Consider the following 24,845-nt stretch of genomic DNA (forward strand, 5'->3'; position numbering starts at 1 on the left):
CTGTTTTGTTATAAACCGCGCTGAGGCTAAAAAACAGGCACAATCAAGCCAAAAGCTCCCAAACCAAGGCAATAACTCTTTAAACAATTAAGGCACCTCCCAGACTGAACCAGGAAGTCTAAAAACAGAGAACTAATCCCCAATCTTTGAAAAGAGAGTAACAATCAAACTCAAAACAAGAATGAACAAAAAGGGACAAAGGCCAGCTCCCCAGCGGAGTCGCCAAATTGTTGGAGAGGTAAATCCCCTCTACGGATAGAGGCGATCCCTACTAGCCCAGAATGGGTCTAGCAACAATCAGTCAATGCTACTATGCAAGTTCCTAATTGCAAATAAAAGATAGGCAATGAACACCTACTTGGATTCCAACGCTATTGTTTGATGAAGAGATGCCGCTCTCGCTCCTTTGCTTTGGCCGGTCACGATCCTCCACAATCCTCGTGGATAGACACCTGCACACACAAAGAGAAACACAAACACAAGCGTGAAATCTAATAAATGCAATTATACATCAGTCAGAAAGGACATAACTCACATTAACCATTACAAAGATAAATGAGAGTGGAACCATAATAGTAGTCATCTATTATTAATCAATAACAGAGAAAGGTACAACCAAAGTCCTGACGTTGAGTCCTTCTCAAGAGGGTCCAGCCAGCAAGTCTCTTAAGCATTCACCCTTGGAGGTAGATCTCCCAAGACAAAAACTCTCTCTCACACAAGCAATACTTCACAACCTTCCTTAAGCTCTCTAGCAATCCCACATTTGTCACACCAACTACCTACTAGCAGCAGCACTCTAAGCACTATCAATTCCACACTATCCAAAACTAGCTGCTCATGGAAATGGTGGAGACTTAAATAGGAGAAGGAGTCTCCATGAATGGTGGGAGGATGAGCTTATCTCCAAGGAAGGTGGCTCAAATGACGAAACAAACATGCCAGAGACGGGAGGGCGACATTTACAAGGCCAACAACTAGGTCTGGAGTCATCTGGAAGGCTGACTGTTAGAACAAACTCGGCCAAACAGGATCATCGCAGGTGTATAACTGCACTGGAGCGCTGACATCGCATCTGAATAACAGGGAAGGTTATGTCAGCGCGGCTCAATATAAACAGATGGTGCGCTGGTTCATGAAATTCGACCAGCGCGGAAAACACGTGTGCTTCTGCGCTGGCAGCGCATTCGTTGTATTATGAGGCGCCAGTCAGCGCGGTTATTTTAATAATAGTCGCGATGATGGAAAAACTTTGGCAAAGTGGGTCATTTGGCAGCATTAGAGAGCATGAGCATGATTAATTGGAATTCATGACATAGTAGGGAGACTGACAGGGAGACAGTGACAAATTACTGTGTAACAATCCTCTTGTTTCACCTTTCCACTAGTTGCATGCTTATGAGAATCCTCTTGCAAAGCGGGTATAAAAATTTTGCATTCCTCATGAACACAAACTTCACAAGCTTGAGGGTATGAAAATGTAATGAAATTCCCTCTTGGAACACCTTCATGTGCCTCCTTGGCTTTGGAGCATTCTCCATCATGTTTTCCATAACCAAGACCCAAATACCTAGGCCTTTCCTCAACAACAATTGGCTCAACTATGCCTTGTGCATGTTTGCCTAACCCTCTACCTTCATAGCCCATATTCATCAATAATTTGGACCCTATTCCTCTAGTGTGTCTTTCAAAAGCACCAAAACATTCATTTTGAGAGGAAATTGAAGATAAACTTGAATTTCATACCTCATGTTCATGCACATACTTGGCTAGGGTTTCCTTGGCATCATAGAGTAAAATCTCCATCTCATGCATCTTTTCAAGAAGCTCTTGCTTCTCCTCCTTCATTTCCATCAAATCCTCTTGAAGTGTAGTGTTCTCCTTCCTATCTTCAATCATATCTTGCACCATATCTCTCATGATGAAAAACTCTTGCAACAACTCTTCATCAAAGAATCTTGCTAAGGAAGAGATGTTAGAGACATCACTTGTTGAAGTTGCCATCACATAAACTTGCACACTATTAGTTCTCCTTGCATAATTCTCAATAAATCAAGCAAATAAACCTTTGCTCTGATACCAACTTTATCTGTAGCTAAATGTTAGTTTTGATATTCTAATTTCAACTTTAGATTTAAAAACAAATGCTTGTCCATTGCTTCATGTGCATAGGTTTTCTTAGGTGTTTGTGAATCAAAACAGGTAAATTTATGTCAATTTTTATGTTAGAAACATGAGAAAAATAGAATGAAAGACAAGTGCTGAACAACAAAAAGTAAATGAACAACAAACCATCAAGAAAAACACTTAACACAATGTTTTGATAAAGGAGTTCACCCCTCCTGGGCTACATCTCCTTGGTTCAGCTTCCATGCCTTGGGCCTTTGTATTTACTCGAAATGGAAAAATTACAGTTTACAATGCTCTGCATCTCCTCAAACCTACTTCAATGGAATCAAAGCATGCAAAAACCGCTAATATGACTCTCCAAACTCTGCAAATGGACCACAACTGTTTTGGGATTGACCTCCTCTCCTGGTGGTCCTAGGCTTCCTTAAACTTCAACGTGGAAAAATCACATACATAAGTGCCTTATTTCCTCTGAAGCCTGCTCCATTGTCTTCAAAATGTCGAAATCATCTAGGACCACCTTTTCCTGAGCTCAATTTGGTCGAAAAATGCTCTAGTTATGGCTCAAACAGTTTTTCCCTAGAAATCTCCTCCAAATTTGGAAAACTTCAGTTAATCTTGCTAAAATTGGCAGCAATTCTGGATTTGGTGGAATTTGCCAAAATATCCACCAACTGTGAAACATATTTAATTAGTGCTAATCAACATTTAATATTAAGCGCCTTTAATTAAGGGATACACTTGACTAATTAGGATAAGCATATTTTAGTGCTAGATTAGTGGTAATCCATTAGTTGGGCACACTCCTGGTCATGGTGGAAGTTTATATGACATTGTTTTGTTTGGGTTAGCCCTAGCCCCTTTCCCCATATGTGCTTTCCAATGAACCTTTAACATGAAGCGCAATTCCATATATATTAAGATCTAATGTTGTGTTGTAGCGGTAGCCCGTGTGCATTGTCGAGAGGAGGTCGCAGTTTGACCCCGACCTCCACCAAAATTTTGTTCCATTGTGCCCGAGTCTGCCTAGGCCATTGGGAGGTGCCACATGGCGACCTCCAGGCTTGCCATATGACATTATCTCATTGGACCAGAAATAACTAATAAAACTATGCCAACACACTTGCCACATCACCAAGCTACAACCAATCACACTGCGACACTTGGTGAGCCCTCATTGGGCATTAAATCCATTGACTTGCCCACGTCACCTATCTAATCACCTGCCACGTCAGCAGTATGGACTACTGATTGGGCAGTACCTGCAATTTTTTTTGTTGTTTGTTGAAACGGTCAGCGAGCTCTAACTTCCTCATACGAACTTCGTTTTGAACGAAATGAGTTTCATTGGGATCATATCGCCATGAAGGGCGCTGTCATTCAACATTCAAATGATTCCAAGCACTTTGATTTTTGAGCTAATTTTTACCCCTAATCCAGATTCCGATCATACTTGCTCTTCGTTACCCACCTGCCAGGAGAGCTCTTGCTCGATTATCTTGATTGAGTCCAGAGTTTCTTTCCACACCACAAATGATTGAGAGTTTTTCTTTTCTAACTTTCTGATCCACTCATCCATTGGAGTTGAATCAATGTATTTTCTTTTTACCACCGACGTCCATAGATTTTCCATTGTTAACAACCTCCATCCCAATTTTGCTGCTAGAGATGGGATGAAAGCTGTGAGGTATTTTATACCCCACCCTCCCCATTCCTTCGGTCTTGCCACTTTCTCCCATGCCACCCATGGGAGGACAGAGTCCTCTTTTGAGCCAGCCCACAAGAATCTATTGCAGGCTTTTCTTACTCTTGCAAGAATTCCTTTGGGCACCCATGTTAGTGCCGACCAATAGACATGGATTTCCATGATGACAGACTTGATCAAAACTAGCCTTCCTGCTCTCGATAACCATTTGTAACTCCAGTGCTTTATCCTATTCTCGATTTTCACCACCAACCAGAACCAATCCTGATTTCTGTATGAGTCCGGCTTTAAATGGAACCCCAGGTATTTGAAACTGTCTGACATCTTATTTTCCTCAAAAGGGATATCCTCTGCTATCCTTCTAGTCTCCACCCTTGAGAAACCTTCCAGTATCAGGGAGGATTTTTGTTTATTGATACACATACCAATAGCTTTTAGAAACAACTCTAGGATAGATTTTATCTGCCGAGTTTCACTCCTGCTACCATTACTGAAGAGAAGAATGTCGTCCACAAACAACAAATGGGATATATGAAGGTTGACAACCACTTCAATTCCCTTTATATCTCCTCTTCTCCTTGCTTCAAGGATCATTTGACTGAGTCCCTCTGTTGCTAGGAGAAAGAGTAGTGGAGAGAGAGGGCATCCTTGCCGAAGTCCCCTCTGGCTCTGAAAGAAAGATGTGGTCGCCCCATTGATCAGAACGACAAAGCTAATATTTGTCATACATCCCATAACCCAGTTTGTGAACCCAATGTTGAACCCCAAGTGAGTCAATAACATTTGAATGTATAGCCAGTTGATTCGGTCATATGCTTTGGATAGGTCTATTTTGACAATAGCACCTTTCCTCTAGCTCTTCTTTATGCTATGAAGAGTCTCTTGTGCCACGCCCACTGCTTCATGGATCTGCCTTCCATCCAGGAAACCGAATTGCTCTTTTGATATGTTCCTTGAGAGAATCGGTTTCAATCTAACTACAATTACTTTTGTGATAATTTTGTAAATGAAGTTACACAGAGATATCGATCTGAAATCCTCAAAATACGACGGGTCCTCCTTCTTCGGAATTAGGGCTATGAAAGTGGCATTGAAGGGTTCAAAGATCGACCCTTTCACCCTAGATTCTTCTACAACCTCTGTAAGTTTGTTTCCAAAAGACTAAAAAAAATGTTGAAAAAACTCCACAGTCCAACCGTCCGGACCTGGGCTCTTATCCTTTTGCATCGACCTTAATATTCCTTCGACTTCCCCTTTTGTCACTTCCCCCATGATGATTTCATTATCCTCCTCCTCCAGATACCTTGGGAAGATTTGTGCTGTCCTAACCACCTCGGCGATAGACACCTCTGCAGGGGCTTTGAAAAGTTTTTGAAAGTGGTTCCTTCCCAAGAGGGACAATTCCTCAAAATACTTGGCTTGGGTTCCTTCCTCTAATTTTAAACTCCAGATTGTGTTATATTTTTACGGCCTTTTGCATAATTCTGATTTTTTTTTTAATTTTTATCCCCTGCTGCCAACCAAATAGCTTTGCTTTTTAGTCTCCACTGCTCTTCTCTGATTGATAAAATATTTCTTCGATTGGAGTCCAGCTATTTGATCCTATCCCTCTTCCCTTCTGTCTCATATCCGTCCTCTTCTGGGCTCTCCAACAAGTCTAATTCCTCTCCTATCTACTTTAGTTCTACTTCTTTTTCTTTCTTAATTTTGGCCCATTCAATAGTTTCCTTTTTCATTCACTTTAGGTTTTCCATGAACAAAAAGCTTTTTCCCTACCCTGATAATCTTCTTTTGACCTCCAAGTATATTTGAATAGATTATTATAAGATTCTTCCTTAAGCCAGGTTGGATTGAATTTAAATGGGGAACTAGGATTTTTGTTAGGGCCTTTCATTTCTAGCAGGATGGGAAGATGGTCTAAGTCTCCTCCTTCCCCCACCCAATGTCTAAAGACTGGAGTCCTAGCCACCACTTATTCTCTAAGGAGGAAACGGTCCAACCTCTTTGCCACCCTTGCTTCCCCTATTCTCCTATTCCTCCATGTTGGTCTGGGCTTGATCAAGTTGATGTCCATCAGTTTTCTGGAACTGATCTTATTCATGAAGAAATTAGTCAGGGGGTCGACATGTGCTGATGGTCCCCAGGTTTCTGATAGGCCTAGAGAGAAATTAAAATCCCCCCTATAACCAAATTTAGATTCTCCATGAATGATTTTGAGAACAAATTTTTTCAGTAATTCACCCTGTCCTAGCAAGGCCCATGAATGTTTAGAATTAAGAGATTGGTGCAAAGCTCTAGGGAGTAAACCTATATGCCTAGAGCTTGAACAACTCTCCATGTGGTAAGGACCTTCAACCTTCCTTCTTTCACTCCTGTAGCCAAACCCCCATATCTGCCTTTAGCATCCAGTGACTGAAATGCCCATCAAGACAACATTTTGTGTAAAGCTCTACTAATCTCCTCACCCATTCCAAGGGTTTCTTGCAACAGAAGCACATCCAGATTATAGGAATTTATGAGAGCCTTCAAGGCTAGTTTTTTAGGGGTACTAGCTAACCCTCTACAGTTGAAGGACAAAATGATCATTTGGAAACAAGGGAGGGGTTCTACGCTGCTCTAAGCACCCTTGAAATGGATAGTTATTTCCCATCGGCTATGTCGATCTTTGCTCTTAGCTGAGCCTTTGAAATGTTTGTCTTCCTTCCTCTGGATTTTCGAGGTCCAATCGGTATAGGTTGTGACCCCAACCACCTCACCGCATCCCAAGGGATAATTTTCTTTTCACGAGGTCTGAGGTTATAATGGGGCTTCACTGAACATGCACATGACATACTAGAAGTCTTGACACTTGACCCAAGACTACGATTCAGAAGAATCTTAGGGATGAAAGCGATGATACTATCTAGTGTTTCATTTACATTTTTAACATGGATATTTTTTGAGTTCAACATCCTGGAAGGACCAGGATTTGACATAGAATTGAGAAAAGACAAAAAGGATGTATTAAAATAAGGGATAGGTTCTAGAGCCTTACCCACCGACTGGTGAGCTGAAACCATTCCTTCTCCCTCCTTTGTCTCTGCCCAAACTGTCTCCCCCTGAGGCTCTTGCTCTCAGCCTGGTCTCTCCTCAATCTGCATTTCCTCTGTTTCCTCAGCATCCACCTATATGTTGTCCTCTTCCATCCTTTCCCCCCTTTCTTCCAGGATGTCATTTTTCTGTTCCTCCTCCCCTTGGTTTTCTTCCGTTCCCCCCTCCTTTCTTTGCCTTCTTCTTCTTCTAAATCCCAGAGGGAATTATCTTGCCAAGTGTCCTTATTTATGACACTGATGGAAATGAAATGGAAGCTGTTTGTAGTCAATCATCTGAGTATAAGAGAAATCCTTGTATTTGAGATTGATTTCCTTTGCCAACCCTTCCCTAGGATTTAGACTTACCAGTATTCTGGCTAGTCCTTTTTCACTAGTGTGCACAAACGACATGTCAACTTCCAAGAATCGTCCCAAGTTATTCTTGATTTCCCTGAACATTGAATCCACCCAGAAAAAAGGAGGAAGTCCTGGAAGTCTTACCCATATCGGGATTTCATCCATCTTCTCTCTCTGAGCATCAAATAAAGGGTTCCACCTTTTAAATAGGATTGGAATTTTCCCAAAACTCTAATTTCTTTCTAGCACCCATTCTAGTGCTTCCTTTCTAACGAATTTAATCATGAACCAACCCTTAGCTAGGGTTGATACCTCATAGGTTTTGTCTGGCACCTCCTTCCAACATTTAACTATCCATTCCTAAATGTAGTTTTCTGAATACTTTTTCCCCTTTTCCCTACCGACCAAGGTTAACTTAGCTGCCTCCATAGCTTCGTCGATCTGGAGATCGACTCCTAGAACCAAATTTGTGGTTATCTCTTTTTTCCTTATTAACTTATTTTTCTTCTGCTTCTCCCCTGTCTTCCTATGCCGACCCCCTTCCCCAAACCCTGGTGAGTTCTCCTCCACATTGATATCTACTACTTGGAGTGGCTTTGAACGCCCCTCTGACCAAGTGTTTCTGAGGCTGTTTAGACCTCCTTCCCCTGCCTGACCTTCCTCTCCCACCAGATGTGGTGTCTCTCTTGCTTCTGAACAACCCTCTGCCCCAATAAAACCTTCCCGGTCTGCTGATATGGGAGGATGAAGAGAAACCCCCTGTTGGTCACAGATTTCCCCCCTCCCTACCTCAAAAGTCTTCTGAACACCACTCAGAGTAGTTCCCTGTCCATTTAACCCAGGAAATTCCAAGTATGGGCTTACATCTTGGCTGAGGGTTTCTCCTCTTCGTACGTGCAGAGGACTTCTGTATGCGATTGTGTTATCCAACCAAAACCCTCTTACGGCTTCTACCAGTCCCAAATATTCCACAAGGAAAGATTTCAACCCTCCCTACCCCTGAAACCCACAGCTGATAATAATGTCTTCTAACCCTCCCAAGTAAAAATCTTTGAGCGGGTTAGAGAGATAGTTACTTACTTGGAAAACACCCACTTTTCTCAATGCACAACTTGTCACCGAAAGTAATTCCCCCTGCCTCCCTTCTAGCTCCGTTTCGTTTCCCTAGCTCTCCTGTTTAGTCAGACATAGGCTTTCCTCCATAAGCCCTAAAGTTTTCCCCTGTCTCCATCCCTCGCCTGAGCCACATCTCTTCCCGTCTGGAACTCCAGTTGGACGAATATAATTCTCAATGTTCTAGTCCGTGACTTCCAATCCCCACAGCGACAGAATATTGCCAGGTTCGGGGTCCAGATCAATAGCATTCTGTTGGTTGACCATGTTTGCTTCTACTGTTTGCAGTTTGTAAACTCCCTAGATCCCAGAATGATGTTTTTCCTTCCGCGGGCGCGTGTAGGGTCTTACTGTTGGCAGTGCAGCAGTGAACAAAACTCAAATGACTAAACCCCACCTCCATCCTCCCATGTCTCTAAACCCTCGTTTCCCCTTTTCACGATTCCCAACACTTTTTATCCTCGTGACAAATCCCCTCCAGGTGCCCTACCTCCCATGAGACTCAGCTCCATATGTCGTCAGCTGTGGAGAATACAACCTCCCTACTGTAGCTGTCACCATCCTGAAACCTGCTGCGCCCTTCCTCCATTGTTAGGGTTTCAAGCTCCATCAAGATTAGTTGGCACTTGTAAGACATTTATTCAAATATCAATGATCTAGAGTATTTAGAAAGCTCATTCGTGAATGACTTGAATTTCGTTTATAGGGTAAAATGTGTGACAATCTAATCTAGATAATGAGATTGAAAAATAGGAAAATAATTTCTAAAGATATGTTATATTTGATAAAAAATATTGATTAATTGAAATGTTTTACACTTCGTTTATGATTCATTGAAATTTGAGGATAAAATTTTAATGAAGATATATATATATATATATATATATATATATATATATATATATATATAAATCTAAATCATTACATAACAAAATAACCCTAAAATGAAGGGAGATAGGAAAAACTTTGGTAGGGGATTCATTATTTTACAAAAAAAATGAAAAATAATGGGGTTGTTTCTCATCTACAACAATTGATGACCAACTAGGAGAACCAATTATCTCTGTAAATTATAACTTAGGGTCTTTTCTTTTGATCCAAAAGTTTTTTATTTTATTTTATTTATCAGATGTCAAACATTGTTGGAGCTTGTGTGTTTGAGAATGTTAATTTAAAATTATGTAACTCCAAATTTCAAGTACTATATGCCTTTGACAATGAGCTAGTTATATGGAGTAATTTATTGACACTGGCCTCATACTATTGAATAGTTTTGGTTTACCATATAGTTTTATGATTAATAGACATCTAACTAAATATACCTGCTTATATTTAATTCCCCATTTCAAGGAAAATAGTTAGAGTTTTAAAAGTGGATATCCTAGTCATCCCCCCTTACTCCATCAAAAGCCTTTTCATGGAATTTTAGCCCTAAGCCCATTAGAATAAGGCTCTAATCATTATTGTGTTGATAATCCACAAAAGACATCTAAGGTTAGTTGTTAGGGTTTTAGGGTATAATTTTGCATAATAACTGAATTTATGTTGAATGTTTGTGGCTAATAAATTAGGTATTGCATCAATAAATCACATAAAAAAAAAAAAAAAAAACTAACATTATTCATGGTTAAATCCTTCCTTATTAGGGCTAATGTCATCCTAATTTGTTGTTTATGCATATATTTCAGCCATAATATTCCATTAGTAACCATAACCCTAGGTGTTTATTGGAAGACCTTTATTCCCTTTATTGATTATCCCTGATAAGTTTTTTCTTTGGCTTCTATATGACATTGTGAACCTTGCCATTGCAAATCAATAAAACCCTAACTTGTAGAAACCATATATTTAGTCTAGGAATCAAGTTCTTGAAATGTGGCATAGAATATCTAGGCCTTTCTAGGATTTTTTGGTACTATTTCCTATATTATAGACCTATTACATATCACTTTGAGCAATAGTAGTGGCTTTTCCTTTAGGTGAATTAGGGAACCCTCTCTTGCAGTAAAATACCACTAAAGAGCAAGAGAAAGGTTATTGAAGTGACAATGGAAACCCTTTCTCTTGTTTCCCTAAGGTCTAGCTCTTCCTTGTGGGGATTTTCACTAAGCCTACTACAAATATTTGGGAATCAACATCCATCATAATCTTAATTGGAATTATATCATTGAGAAAAGGATAAATGAAGGTTGGAAAACTTACTGTGGGCTTAAAAAAATTTGTAAATTGGCACATATTTAGATTTGGGATAAAAAATAGCTCCTCTTTGAGACTCTCGTCGCTCTTGTTATTTTATATGGATGTGAGATTTGGTGTTGTAGTATATCCAGAGAGTCATGGAGGAAGATTGAATAGATCCAAAAGAAGTTTATAACTTACAACCTAAATAGTAAAGGAAATTCTCCCTACCCTATCCTCCTAATTGAAGCAAGCCTTTCCTCCATTGAAATCATGGATATGACTAGGTATCATATGTATAAGAAGAAGTTAGAATGTGGACACCAAGAGATTTTCTAAAATTGCTTCAAACTCTATAAAAAACCCCCACCTTTGGCTTAAGTGGCGGGTGGAATAAATATGCCCATTCTTGGTTGGAGTAATTAGGAATAAAAGAGGAGATCATCTTGCATAATCCATATATTATTAAAAATATTATTACTTCCAAATTTAAGGAGAAATTGTGGGGAAATAAAGAGCTAGAGGGAAAAATGAAACTACGATATTATAAGGAGGTGATTAATCCCAATCTCATAAACCAAAATTATATATCTAGCTTGACCAGTGTTAAGAAGAAAATGAACATTGCCAAGATAAGAACTATTTCTCATAAGCTTCGTAGTGAAACTTAGTGTTGGTCAATTCCCAAAATGCCATGGGATGAAATTTTTTGTCACTTATGTGATCCTAAGAGGGTTGAAGATGAAAAACACTTTCTCTTAGATTTTCCATCTTATACTCACATTCGATCTAATTTTCAAAATATTTGTCACACTACCAACCTTCTTGACCTTTTAAGTTAGCAAAACTATGGTGATATGAGAATCATTTTGAGCATAGAAATAAAATGTTAGATAGTTTAAATTAATATATTACCTTCTTAAGGTCTACTAGACCATATAGATCTTAGTGGATCTTAAGAATAATAATCATCATCATCCATCATCTCTCTTTGCGCCTAACATCAATTTGTTTCCCGCGAGCATCCATAACCTCACCAAAGATGTATTGGTACTATACAAGCATGGTCTTGCTGCTAGCAAGTGTCCATAACCTTGATAGGTTTGCTTGTACTTCCCACATTATATACGATGCTTTCAACTTCCTTTTTCTTTCATTATACTCACCCTTTTTAATTTATGTACAAGTATTGCATATGCATTTGGGTGTATAGAAAGTGGAGTGGTATGGGAGTTATTTTATTTTACTAAGTAGGTGCCATATTTTTATAGTTTAATTCTAAAAGCTTCCCCAATGGTTATGAAAGTAGAAGCTTATCTTAAACTAGTAAAGTGGGTAAGAATCGAAGAAAAAAAAATAATTTTCCCTTTACTATTTGTGTTGCAGCATAATTACTACTCAATACTTGATAGCTAAAAACTTGACATAAATATTTCAGATAAAAAGACCAAAAAATTGTTGAGAATATAAAAATTTCAATTTCAATGTTGAATTAAAATTTACCCATAATCCAAACACAAATATTAGACTAAAGTAAGAAAACTTAAATTCAATAATTTAAAAAATAAAAATAAAATAAAAATAAAACAACAATTATCCTAACAAACCTAGAGAAATGCTGATAACAGATCAAACCAAAAATTAAAAATTAAGAAATCAAACCAAAAATTTAAAAATAAAAACCCAAACTAGAAACCCTAAACAATCACATACTAAACCATCTAAAATAAACTGTGAAAAAGTAGAAACCCAATGTAACCAGTGTAATAATTGTAATCTTGAGGCAATATATTTTAAAAATACCAAAATCGTAAAAACAAACAATTTTAAAGGATAAGTAATACTAACTATATTACTATGTATTTTTTTCCTCTGGAAAAATCCGTAAAGTTTTCATTAATATATGAAAAGTTTACATATGTAGATGCTATAGCATATGCCATGATCTCTGTGGATCTGTACAAAGTTACAAAAATTACATATATTCCTGTCTGATATAAACATTTTGAGCTCTGTTTATCTATCAAAAGTTTTGTTGCTTGTCAGCAACCTTCAGTCTGTTCAATATTAGAAAGAGTAAACTATGCATAAAGCTGTGTTCAGTGATGTTGCTGCCGAGTCAAAAATATTAGGAGTGTGGTAGACCCGCTGTAGGATAACCCGGGTCTATATATGGCCTATGATAAAATTTCTGTTCTTGCTGATCCAAAAATTTTGTGATCTCCCATGTTCCACGTTCCATCAGCGCGGCCTCCTTTGACAGCTTGTCAGCTGCCATATTATGCTCCCTGTAAATGTGAGCAACAGAGATATGGTTAAATGCCTCTTTGAGTTGCCGAACTTCATCAAATATGACTCTGAGTGTGTGCAAGTGGCATATTGAGATCTCATTGAACCAGTTAATGATAATCTGTGAGTCCCCAAAAATGTTAATACTAGTGCATTGATGACTAATAGCAAAGTGAAGGAGATGGCGTAATGTGATTAGCTCCGCGAAATTGTTGGTGCCAGCCCCCAGACCCGCTTTGATATGATATGAGAGAATTGTGGATTTGTGCAGAATGAATCCACCCCCGCAGCTTTGGGCATTTGCAGCACCATCGAAAAAAGCCCAGGGAGTACTCTGGTCAATGATGGGAGGGGGATTTGGTCGACGAGTCTTTGGGGGAGGCGGCTCAGGCAGTTCTCGATAAGCAGAAATGATGCTGGCTTCAATGAGCGGCCAGACAGGAGGCTTATCATCAAAGATCACATGGTTCCTCACTTTCCATATGATCCAGTTAACAACTATAGGGAGATTTGCTTCTTTCTTTCCCTTGTGCCGATTACCCCAGTCAATCCAAGCACTGATAGCATCGGGCCCATTCCATTCTCCGGTATGATTGGTGTATGGTTTTATATTGCTCCAAACCTGCTGTACAGAATTGCAATTTAGAAATAGATGCACAGTAGATTCGGACTCAGCCTTGCAAAGTGCGCATCTGGTCGGACCATAATGAGATCGTCGCATGAGAAAGTCACCTGTAGGTACCCTGTTCCGGAGGACACACCATGTAAATAATTTTGAGCGAGGGGAGGCCGAGAGTTTCCATATATAATGCCACCATTTGTCAAGTACCTCAGGCTTCTTATGAATGATAAGATGCAGGTAACCTTCCTTCGGGGAGTACATTCCGCTGTCCGCCCGATACCAGATCAGTTCGTCTGGGCCCTCAGTGATCCTAATGTGAGATATAATATTTTTTATATCTCATATATAATACATAGTAATAAACTATATTACTATGTATTATATATGAGATATAAAAAATATTATTCATAGGATACTTAGTATAATATGAATTTTCGAACAAAATACGAATCATGTCATATAATTTAAATGATATCATTTGGTATTGAGAAAGGAAATCATATTGATAATTTATTTGATAATAAATATGTAAATCCTCAAACAGTAACCTTTGTGAATAAATACTATATTCAATAGTCTCATTAGTAATAGGAAGACGTATGGGGTAAAATTATTTGTCAGGTAGTATTCCATCCTCATTGAACAATCTCTCTGCAATTGTTTTTTCTCATAACTATTGTTAAGTGGTTGATTTGATATACATTTCTAGGAGCAAATCATGTATAAGGTAAATCTTCAACTGAAAAATAAACATAATCTTCAATATATAGATTTACAATATGTAAATGGATCTTTAAAATATATTTTCAACTGAAATATGTTATTGAGTTCAAAATTTGAATTAATATATACATTAATAGTAATTAAGTAAAAATATGAAAAAATATATTTATTATATAAAAGAATAAATCAAAATTTTTATTGACAAAAATATATCTACAATGCAAAGGCTGGCAATCTCATCCATGTGAAACTTTTCCAAACAAGTATTAATTAAAGCGTAAAAACGAGTGAGTATATTATTGATTACTTGAGAGGAGGTTAGAGAATCAATACATATCTCATTAATATAGAGAATTTAGAGTTATGTTTAGGAGTGAATGTTTGTTGTGTTGAAAATTGGTAATTTTGGTTGGTATTTTTATTGGTAAATTAAAAGGGAAGATTTTCATTTTTCATGTTGACAAAGTAGGCCTTATAAGCGTAAAAACCAGTGAGTATATTATTGATTATTTGAGAGGAGGTTAGAGAATCAATACATATCTCATTAATATAATAATTTGAGAATTTAGAGAATAATTTGAGAATTTAGAGTTATGTTTAGGAGTGAATGTTTGTTGTGTTTAAAATTGGTAGTTTTGGTTGGTATTTTTATTGGCAAATTAAAAGGGAAGATTTTCATTTTTCATGTTGACAAAGTGGGCCTCATTTGGTCAAGTTGACCCCACTCATTGAATGGGTTTGACCTTATGGTCAAAACCACCCTCTTAGCACTCATACATATTGGAGTTCCATTGACCTCATTTGGAACCTACCTCATCACATCAATTTGATCTGAAACAAGAAGAACAAGTCCACACGTGCGAAGGAGAAAGAAGAAGATCTAATATGCGTTGAGCAACTATTTAACTTCTCTTTGACTAGTGTTGACTTGGTATTATCTACTAAAGTCTGACTAAATTCTTAACTGATCTTGGAGGCTGAGTTCATCTGTGATTTGTTGACTATTTTGACCAAATTTATATCTCTGTTCTGGGCTCGTTGTCCGAGGGTTGGCCATAGGTCAACTCTTGTGATTTGACTGACATTTTTCTATGCAGGTAGAATTTCATCCCTTTGACTAGTTCCCTTAGGCTAAAATTTGGCCCCTCTATTGCAGACTTTGACTTGGACCAACATTGACTATTTTATCTCTCCTTTGACTGGTTTTACTTGGCATTATTGAGGCCAGAGATTGGAATTTTTGTTTGGAATATTCTGATGTACATTTTGATGAATTGAGCTCTCTCTCATAAGGAAAGATTGTTGGGTTTTTCGCTTGTTGGTTTTTCCCTAGTCATTGACTTAAATTTTGGTGTCTCTTGTCTCATTGTTTACTGTGATCTCTATTTCTCTATTGAAGAAGTTAATGGTTGAGATTTTTCGTGTATAATTGCTTAATGATTGAAATTCTCTAAAAAGTTTAATTGTATCATTGGAAGTAGTTATCAATTTGAAAAATTGTACTAGTCTTCATTGTAATAGAAAGTCAACATGTTGCACAAAGATGCAGTCATTTCCATAAGGAATAAAATTTAATATTGATAGAATTAATTCTTGACCATGGTATATCTTATCTCATATTTCAAACTCCCATTGGGAATTAATGACATGAGAATCTGGCATAACTGTCACTATATAGTGAAGTGTCTCAATGACATGAATGTCTAAGAGATCATCCCGGAGAACTTCTCTTTCTTCCAAATCACAAAGAAACTCAACGCTCAAATTTGCTGATGAATAAAGGAATATGGCCACTATGAATTTTCAATATTATCCATAAAATGATTAGTAATTGAGTGACAACATTAAAATGAGTCGTAATAAAATTCATGAATACTATATTAGAAGATAGTTTTCCCATTGTCTACATGTTCATTAGTACACAAGGGAAATTCTATATTTGATCTGACAGAGTAATTACCAACATAGCTATAATTAGAAAATGAATATGGATACATTGATAAATAGCTTTAAGAGGATATTAAATTAAAAGTTTCTATTTTGATTGGATAATTCGCATAATATTCATAATCTAGACCATTTACATATCCTAATGACATTGAATTTAAATAAAAGAAGTATCATTAGAGATCTTATGATCATTGGTTAATTTACAAAGTTTAGAACTAGAATTATATATATTTTTTAATCAGTATCCTTTGAAGCATGAGTATTATGAAAAGAATAAAATTTAGCTTCATCATTATTATCCATCTTCTATATACAAGGGAATGAGCAAATATAAAGAAAACCTTGCATCAAATCTCCAATCAAAGGTTTTTCATTAATAAAAAATATGAAACAAATTCATAAGAATCCAGAAAGAAATCCCACCATAGATTCTGCTTCAAACATGCAAATATTTTATAATTTTATAGATAATCCTTCAAAAGCATAATATTGATGGGAATTAAGAAATAACTCTATGAACTATTTCCCTAAATGAATATATGTATTTGTTAGTGTCTGAAACAAACTTCTAATTCTTACAAATAAAGTAAAAGTAAATAATTTACAAATTTCATTTTCATTAAATATATCTAAAGCATTGTAAATGAGATAGAATAGAGAAATATGATTAAAATAAGAAATACTATCCTCTTCATGGAAGCTCAAACTTAATAGGAAATCAACTGCCTTTTTGGAAAAGCTTCCAAAGTGTTAGGAAAATTGAAGGCATGCTCTCAAATAACGGTAGGATCTATTGTTGATTAGAACATTTAAATAAATAATCTTATATAGTTTGCTTGAGTAGGTGTTCCTTTTATCATCAAAATTATTAATGAATAGATAAATTCCTCCACCAACAAGAGCGAATTTCTTGATGGCAAGTCCCAATTAAACTTACTCTTATTTAGTCTAGCATTTTCTACTAGTTTTAGGCCTAATTTCCACCAAAATATATTTTGAAATTAATTATAAAGTTGATCCAATTAAATCACTAATCTAATCCTATAATCTATCCTAACAAAAATGTAACTAATGCTATATCTATTTTCTATCCAGAGTGAATATTAATTGATATCAGATAATATATATATGAGAGAAAAAAGAACATTCGATGACATATAATACAAATAAACGTATATCATTATTTTAGTTACCTAAAAAATACAATATTGTTTATTCGTATTTGACAATCACATTAATTGAAACAAAATATCATTCCTGATAAAGAAACACATGAAAATATGAAAGAATAATAAATGCATAATTCACAAAAATGAAAAAGGTACCATTTATAATTTAATCATAGACTTTTTCTCCACAAAAGTTTCTTCTCTTGCTTCAATTAAAGCGTAGAAAAAGTAAATCACTTTTGACTAAAGTCATCAAGCTTAATATAAAAATAAGTTCAATCCTGAAGCAAGAGAAAATTTTCATTATCTCTTGAAATTTCAAGCCCCTTGTTACATTTTAAGGATGTACATATTGGGTTAGGAAGGGTTCTCAAGAATAAAATCCATTTTAATTCTCTCTTGAAATTTCAAGCCCCTTGTTACATTTTAAGGATGTACATATTGGGTTAGGAAGGGTTGAGAAATTTAAGGAGGAGATCTATAAAAAAAAAAAAATGATAAAATAGAGTAGATTCCTTCGACATTGGAATTCCCTTAGTCATTTATTTTTCATATCTATCCACAAAAACTAAGTTTGGAAAAGAACATTCTGAAAATGAATTAATAACAAAATTAAGGAATATTTGCATCAAGGTTTTCCTATTGAAAGCCATTAGAGATATCCCTATTTGTGGCAAAAATATTAGGGAACTTTGTTTGAAAAAATCAAGAAGGAAAAGGTAAAAACAAAAAAATGATCCAATTCATAGGAAAAACAACATATTTGATATCAAGATACCCCTTTATAGAGAAATATATAGAGCTTGGTAGTCCCATTGTGTCAATCCATATCGACATATCAACAATTATCATTCCAAATGTCTTGATTGATCTAGGGTATCCATTAACATAATGACTAAGAAAACCATAGAACAATTACAATTGCTTAGTCTTTGTCCCATACCCATTTTCCTAGAACTAGCTAATGGGTCCAAAATTAAACATGAAGATGTGTTGGATAATATCATTGTTTCCCAAGATTCATGGGAGCACCTTATGGAATTTATGGTATTACAACCTAAAGTGTTCATGGGGGACATATTTTAACATTGGCTAGACCATGTTTGGCTACCACAAATGCAATTATTGGTTTTTGATTTGAAAATATGCTTATTTCACATCGAGATTCTCTGAAAAATGTGATTTTTGTATTCACCCAGAAAAACTACCGAGGAAGAAAACTAAAGGCTTGAAAAAACTGATAATGACGAAGAAAACATTAAATCTAACTTTACAGCAGATCAAGCTATAAAATTTAAAGAACATATCAAATAAAATAAGATCCAAAAATTTCTTGTCAATTTGAAATCCTTACAAAAATATGATTCTCTTAATCTTATCTTCAGTTCAAAATTTCAAGAACATTGTGATCCATATGATCCACCATCACTACTAGTGTTTTCATTAGCCACTGAAACTTTTGAAACTTGTATTGTACCTATAGAGATTGATCCAAGAAAAACATTGTACATAAACTCACAACTTGATCAATCCCAACAAGAAAAATTAAACGACATGTTGTGAAAGTACACTGATGCATTTTCGTAGAACTACCATGATATGAAGGGTATACATCTTGACACATGTACACACCACATCTATACTCAAGAGGATTCTCATACTATTAGATAACTTGAGAGATGAGTGAACTTGGCCTTCAAAGAAATATTAAAGGAGGAGTTGCAATAACTATTGGATGCCAATTTTATTCACCTTGTTTCAAATAGCAAGTGGGTTTCACCTTTGGTAATAGTTCTTGAAAAGAATGGAAAGTGGAAAATTTATGTGAGTTACAAAGAACTAAATAAATCCACATTAAAGGACTATTTTCCCCTTCATTTCATTGACCAAGTTTTTGACGCTCTAATTGGTAAGAAATACTTCTCATCTCTTCACAGTTTTTTTTTTTTTTAACATAATCGGTTGTTGTTTATATTCCAAAAAAGAAAAAATTGAGGAGGCTAAGCTCCTGAATTACAAGGCATTATGCCTGGGAAGCAAAGCAGGGAAATACTACAAGGAAGACAAAATTCCTCTTTGCTCCTGTCATTTCTGACTTTTGGAAAACCTGAACAAGTATAGATTCTAATGAACTGGAATAATAAGAAGCAAAATTTACATTGCATGCTTAATCTATGTTTATATGGCTGATTTGGTGAGCTGTAGACTCATCGGGCTTGCTGTCGACTTCAACGTTCCTTAGGCTTGAAGAGCTGGTGTTGGGAGCGTTTCTTTTTTCCATCATGAACTTCAGAATGTCAATGGACTCCTGGGCATGGTTGCATCTGTTGGAGAGATCGTTAAACTGTTCTTGAAGTGAAGAAACTCGATGGAGAAAAAGATTGAGGTCGGCCTCATTCTTCTCGCTAGTGATCTGGGCATTAGTGTCGATTTTAGCATCCAAAATCTTCTAATGAGCACGGATTTGTTCCAGCTCTGCTTGCAGATCGGCGCAGTGGAGGCAGTATTCACTTCTTGCCGTTGAGGGATCCCAAACTATGTTTTCAGTGCTTTGAGGGAGGAGAGCTCTGCGAAATTGCAGATCCAACGAGTCTAGGTAAAGGGAGCTTGGAGGAGGAAAGAAAGTGTGAAGAGAAGGGGATCGAAGTCTCAACGCAGAGGAACTGCTGGAAGTTAATAATAGGAGGAGCGAATGCTGCCAGGGAAAGAGGAGATGTAGAAATGAGGGAGGGAGAGAGAAATTAAGAAGGCGGGATATGACAAGAGGTCTAACGAGGGGCTAAGGGAGAGGGGGGTAGTGATAATGAGAAAATCACGGGGAAGATCATGAGGGAGGAAAGGACAGGCCAAAATAGCATGGGTGATGGGACAAAATTGAGAAGAGCGGATCGATTCCAGGGATTCTGCTGAGAGGTCATGATGTTGTTGACTGTCAAGGCAGATTTTAACAGTGGTCTGGTCCTGACCTTCTTGAAGATGCTGCGGGAGTCAGTGTCAATTGATTTGCTGTAGTTCGTTATGAGCATTGAAATGTTTCTGATCAAGGAAGATATTGTTGGGATTCAACTGAGTTGCATAGAAAATTGCCTATGGGTCTGCTACAAGCTCTATTAGCACAAGTCTCAGCTTCCTTGTTGAAGGTTCGAAGAACATGGAAGAAGTGGAGGTCAATCATTTGTTGATCGAGAGCTTGACACCGGTTGATAGTTTGTTGTAGAAGCACATTGGAGGCATTTGGTTGTGGACCATTAGACTGATGATGGTAGCTGAGTCACTAAAGATCATTGCTGTGTTAATTCCAAGTTTTTGAAGTTGGACGCCCTTGGTAAAGAGCTATAGCTTCAGCCCTATTGTTGCAGAGGGGACGTAACCCGCATTCATAAATGGCTTTGATATCTCCGCTGGAATTGTAGATGACTCCACCTGCCCCTGCTGTCCAAGGTTAGATTTGGAGGCACCATCGAAGAAGAGATAGTAGGAGTTGCTGTTTCTGAGCCAAGTTGAGAACTCCTCTTCTTTCAATCTTACTTTCCAACTATGATTAGAGTTGTTGAGCTGGCTACTGATGTTACTCCCACTCTGATTACTGTTGCTTTTATCCAACAAATAGCCTATGAAGTTCCTTTCTTCAACACAGAGGCCAGCGATATCAATTTGCTTCTGATTTTTAGCTGAGATGGTTTCTAAAGTAAGACTCCTTGCCTTGTTACAAAGTTTCCTTGTTATGGTTTCTTTATCTTTGAAGACCATGCGGTTTCTTGCCAACCAAATGTTCCATAGAAGAGAATAGGGAAGAGTATCCCAAACCCTTTTGGCTATGTTGTTTTTTTTTTTTTTTCCATGGATAACTCTTCTTCCAAAGGTGCATAACTTCTGCAATAGAGTTATGGGGGCTCCAGGGGAGATGGGTGTTGAAGGATACTTCTCTCCAATAGGAAGTGGCAAAGGGGCAGGAAATAAAGAGATGTTGGATGGTTTCTTCAGCAGCTTGGCAGTTTGGGTAGCGGGAAGGTCTAATTATGCCTTGCTTTTGTAAGTTGTCAGAAGTGAGGATCTTCCCTTTTAGGAGAGCCAAAATGAAGAATTTAATTTTTGGGATGGCCTCAGACTTCCAGACAGTTTTCCAATGCATCCAAATGGGCGTGGGGTGTTCGCTGCTACAAATATACTGATGGGCAACTTGAATTGTGTAATTGGAGCTTGAAGGATCCCAACGGAATCTGTCGATACCGTTTTTTAATAGGAGCAATACTACGAAGGTGAGCTTGGAGAATAGCAAAAATTGCCTTGAGGTCTATGGGTATGGCTGGAAAGGTCCATCCCATCCAAATCTGAGATTGGGTATCCCATTGAGAAATCTGATCCAAATAATGAAGCCCTATGTTGTCAAAGAAGGAGAGAATTTGATCAGTTCCAGGTTGGCTACTGATAGGCTGCTGTCCCATAATTTTATCTGCTCCGATTTTGATATTGGTGCCACCCTTGGGAACTTTAGAGATGTTTTGGGCCAGAAAAGGGATTGCTTTCTTGCACAATCTCTAGATTTTGGAGCAAGCTCTGTTGGGGACATCGTAATCCAAGAGGTGTTGTCTTGGATAGTTTAGATATTTGGCCTCCAACACTCTTTTCCACCAGGCGGAATGGCCGCTAATGAATCTCCAAATGATCTTGCCACCAAAAGCCAGATTTAGGAACTTGGGAGATCTAATTCCTAGGCCTCCACGATCATGGGTTTGAATGACCTGCTTCCAACTAACAAGATTGAACTTCTTTTTTTCATTTTTCCCCCCTTGCCAAAGGAAGTGGCGGAGAATGATTTCCATTTTATGATGGAAAATGGCAGGAGCTTGCAGAAGCGTGAATTGGTATAAGGGTAGAGAAGAAAGACCTGTTTTCAGGAGAACAAGGCGACCTGCTAGATTGAGCCAAGTGGAACCCCATTGCTGCACTTTCCTTTTCATTTTATCTATGATGGTATCCCAAACTTCAGCTTTCAGAGGACCAACACTCACTGGCATGCCCAGATAAGTGAAGTGCTCCCAGTCTAATTTGCAAGGGACCCCAAAGGTGCTGGCGATGTTATGGAGGACTTGAGCTGTAGTGTTCCAACCATAGATGCAGCTTTTGAGTTGATTGACCATACCTCCTGAGTAGCTCATGTATTTGTCCAAAAGGGCTTTGAAACGACGGGCTATTATATTGGAGGCTCCTCCTATTAACAGAGTATCATCAGCAAATTGAGAGTGATTTATGTTTTTGACCCCATTCTCGAATTTAATGCCTGTGATGAGTCTGACCCGCCGATTGTAGTCCAAAGCTTTACTAAAGGATTCAGCCATCAAGATGAACAGATAAGGGGAAAGGGGGCAGCCTTGTCTTAGCCCTCGAGAGGATTGGAAAGAAGGTCCAGGTCTACCATTAACAAGAGGAGAGATCCAAGGACCTGAAATGCAAGCTTTGATGAGATCAAGGAAGGGCGCAACAAACCCCATTTTCTTTAGAAAAACAATGAGGAAAGAATGCCTGACTCTGTCGAAGGCATTGGCCAGGTCCAATTTCAGAATAAAACCTTTTTCCTTTCTAGAATGGCTGGAATGAATAGCTTCTTGGACAAGAAGGATTGAGTCGGAAATTTGCCTACTGGCCAGGAATCCTCCTCGGTTTTCAAAGATGAGATAGGGGAGGAGAGGTTTGAGGCGAGAAGCAAGGATTTTGGTTAGGATTTTGTGAGATGAATTGCAAAGAGAAATGGGCCGAAATCAGGAAAAAGATGAAGGTCGGTTCTCTCTTGGAAGAAGGGCGAGATGGGTGGCATTGGTGAAACCTCCAATTTTGCCCTTACATTGAATCCATTTTATCATTTTGACTAGATCTTTTTTAAGTATTCCCCAATAAGCTCGGTAGAAGCAAATGGGGAAACCATCTAGGCTAGGAACTTTATCTGGTTGGAGTGTCCAAATAGCTCTTCTTATTTCTTCTTCTTCGATCTCCATGATCAAGCTATCATTTATTTCCTTGCTGATCTCAGTGGGAAGATATTGCAGCAAATCTGAGTAATCTTCCTCCTCTTTCATTTCTGTTAGGAGAGCACTGTAATGATCTGAAGCTGCCTTTCTAATAGCACCTTGAGTGGTTTAAAGATTTCCTTCTACATCTATGATAGATGTAACATTGTTCCTAATTTTCCGGATGGTAACCTGCTTATGAAAGAAAGCAGAGTTTTTATCTCCTCCTTGCAACCATAGCTGCCTAGATTTTATTCTCCATTTCTACTCCTCCTCTCTATTGGCACGATATAGCTGGAAGTAGATTTCGCTTTAACGGTCTTTGTCTTCCTATAAGAGTCTACGTTCCTCTATTATGCTATGAGTGTTTTCCAATTTGTTTTTTATCTATTTTTTTCTTCTCAGGCTCCGTGTAGCATTTTTTTGCCCATTCCTTTAAGGCATATTTGGTCCTTTTTAGTTTGTTTTCCCATATGTATCCCGGTGATCCTTCTATGTGCTAACACCAAGTGCTTTGAACGATCTCTTTGACTGCTGGGATGTTGTTCCACAGAGGGCTGTATTTGAAGGGAATGGGCCCTAAGGGGCAGTGGGCTTCGAGAACAAGAGTTGTGGGGTAATGATCAGAAGCAGAGAAGGGTAGGATGGTGGCATAAGCAGTAGAGAAGGAGGAAAGGAACATGACATTCACCATAATTCTATCCAGCCTCTCCATGATATTGCCTTTACCCAACCTGCGATTGCTCCAGGTGAACCTTCGATTTTTTGGGACAACAATAATAAGATCGTAATCCTGCATGATGGTCTCCAATAGCGTTCTGTAAGGATCAGGAGAAAAGTAGCCTCCTCTTTTCTCATTGGAATGTAGTATGAGATTGAGGTCTCCCCTGAGAATAATACTGTTGCTTTCTTCTTCATCTATATTTGCTTTGAGGGCAGCCCAACACTACTCTTTGTCTCTGTAATGGTTTGGTGCATAAATGTTATAAATGATTATCCTTTGGCTATCTGTAGTGTTCTCTAGAACAGTTTTTATCCAATGCTGGTTGACTGTGTCTGTTATGAGATTCCATATGCTGTGATTCTAGAGGGTTGTGATTCCCCCGGATGCGCCCCTTGACTTGCTAATGCTACCATTATACTGCTTTTGCTGACCAATGATTCCTTTCATTTCTTGTTGTCCTTGTTTTGTTTCTTGTAACAATAGAATTCCAGGTTTCTCATGTTTTATAAGATCTTTTAAGGCAACTATTTTGGAGGGGTGCCCTAGTCCCCTACTATTCCAGGATAGAACTTTCATCATTGAGTGTGAGGGGTGCGGAGAGTTGCTCGCCCTCCTTGCTCCTTGTGTACTATTTCTTTATCATATTGCCCCAAGATGTATGACTCTATGGGGTTCTGAGTGCCCATGGCAATATCCTTCTGAGCGTTTTCATCTCTCTGCTGCTTGGCAGACTTCCTTCCTGGCCCATGTTTTTTTTGTGTGTCCATAGTTGCGCCATGCTCTTTCGAAGAACTCCTGGTAAGTCTAGA

The sequence above is a fragment of the Pinus tabuliformis genome, chromosome X (genome assembly GCF_031772625.1).
Source record: "Pinus tabuliformis cultivar Carrire ecotype Pingquan chromosome X, CPIR1, whole genome shotgun sequence".
Lineage (NCBI taxonomy): Eukaryota > Viridiplantae > Streptophyta > Pinopsida > Pinales > Pinaceae > Pinus > Pinus tabuliformis.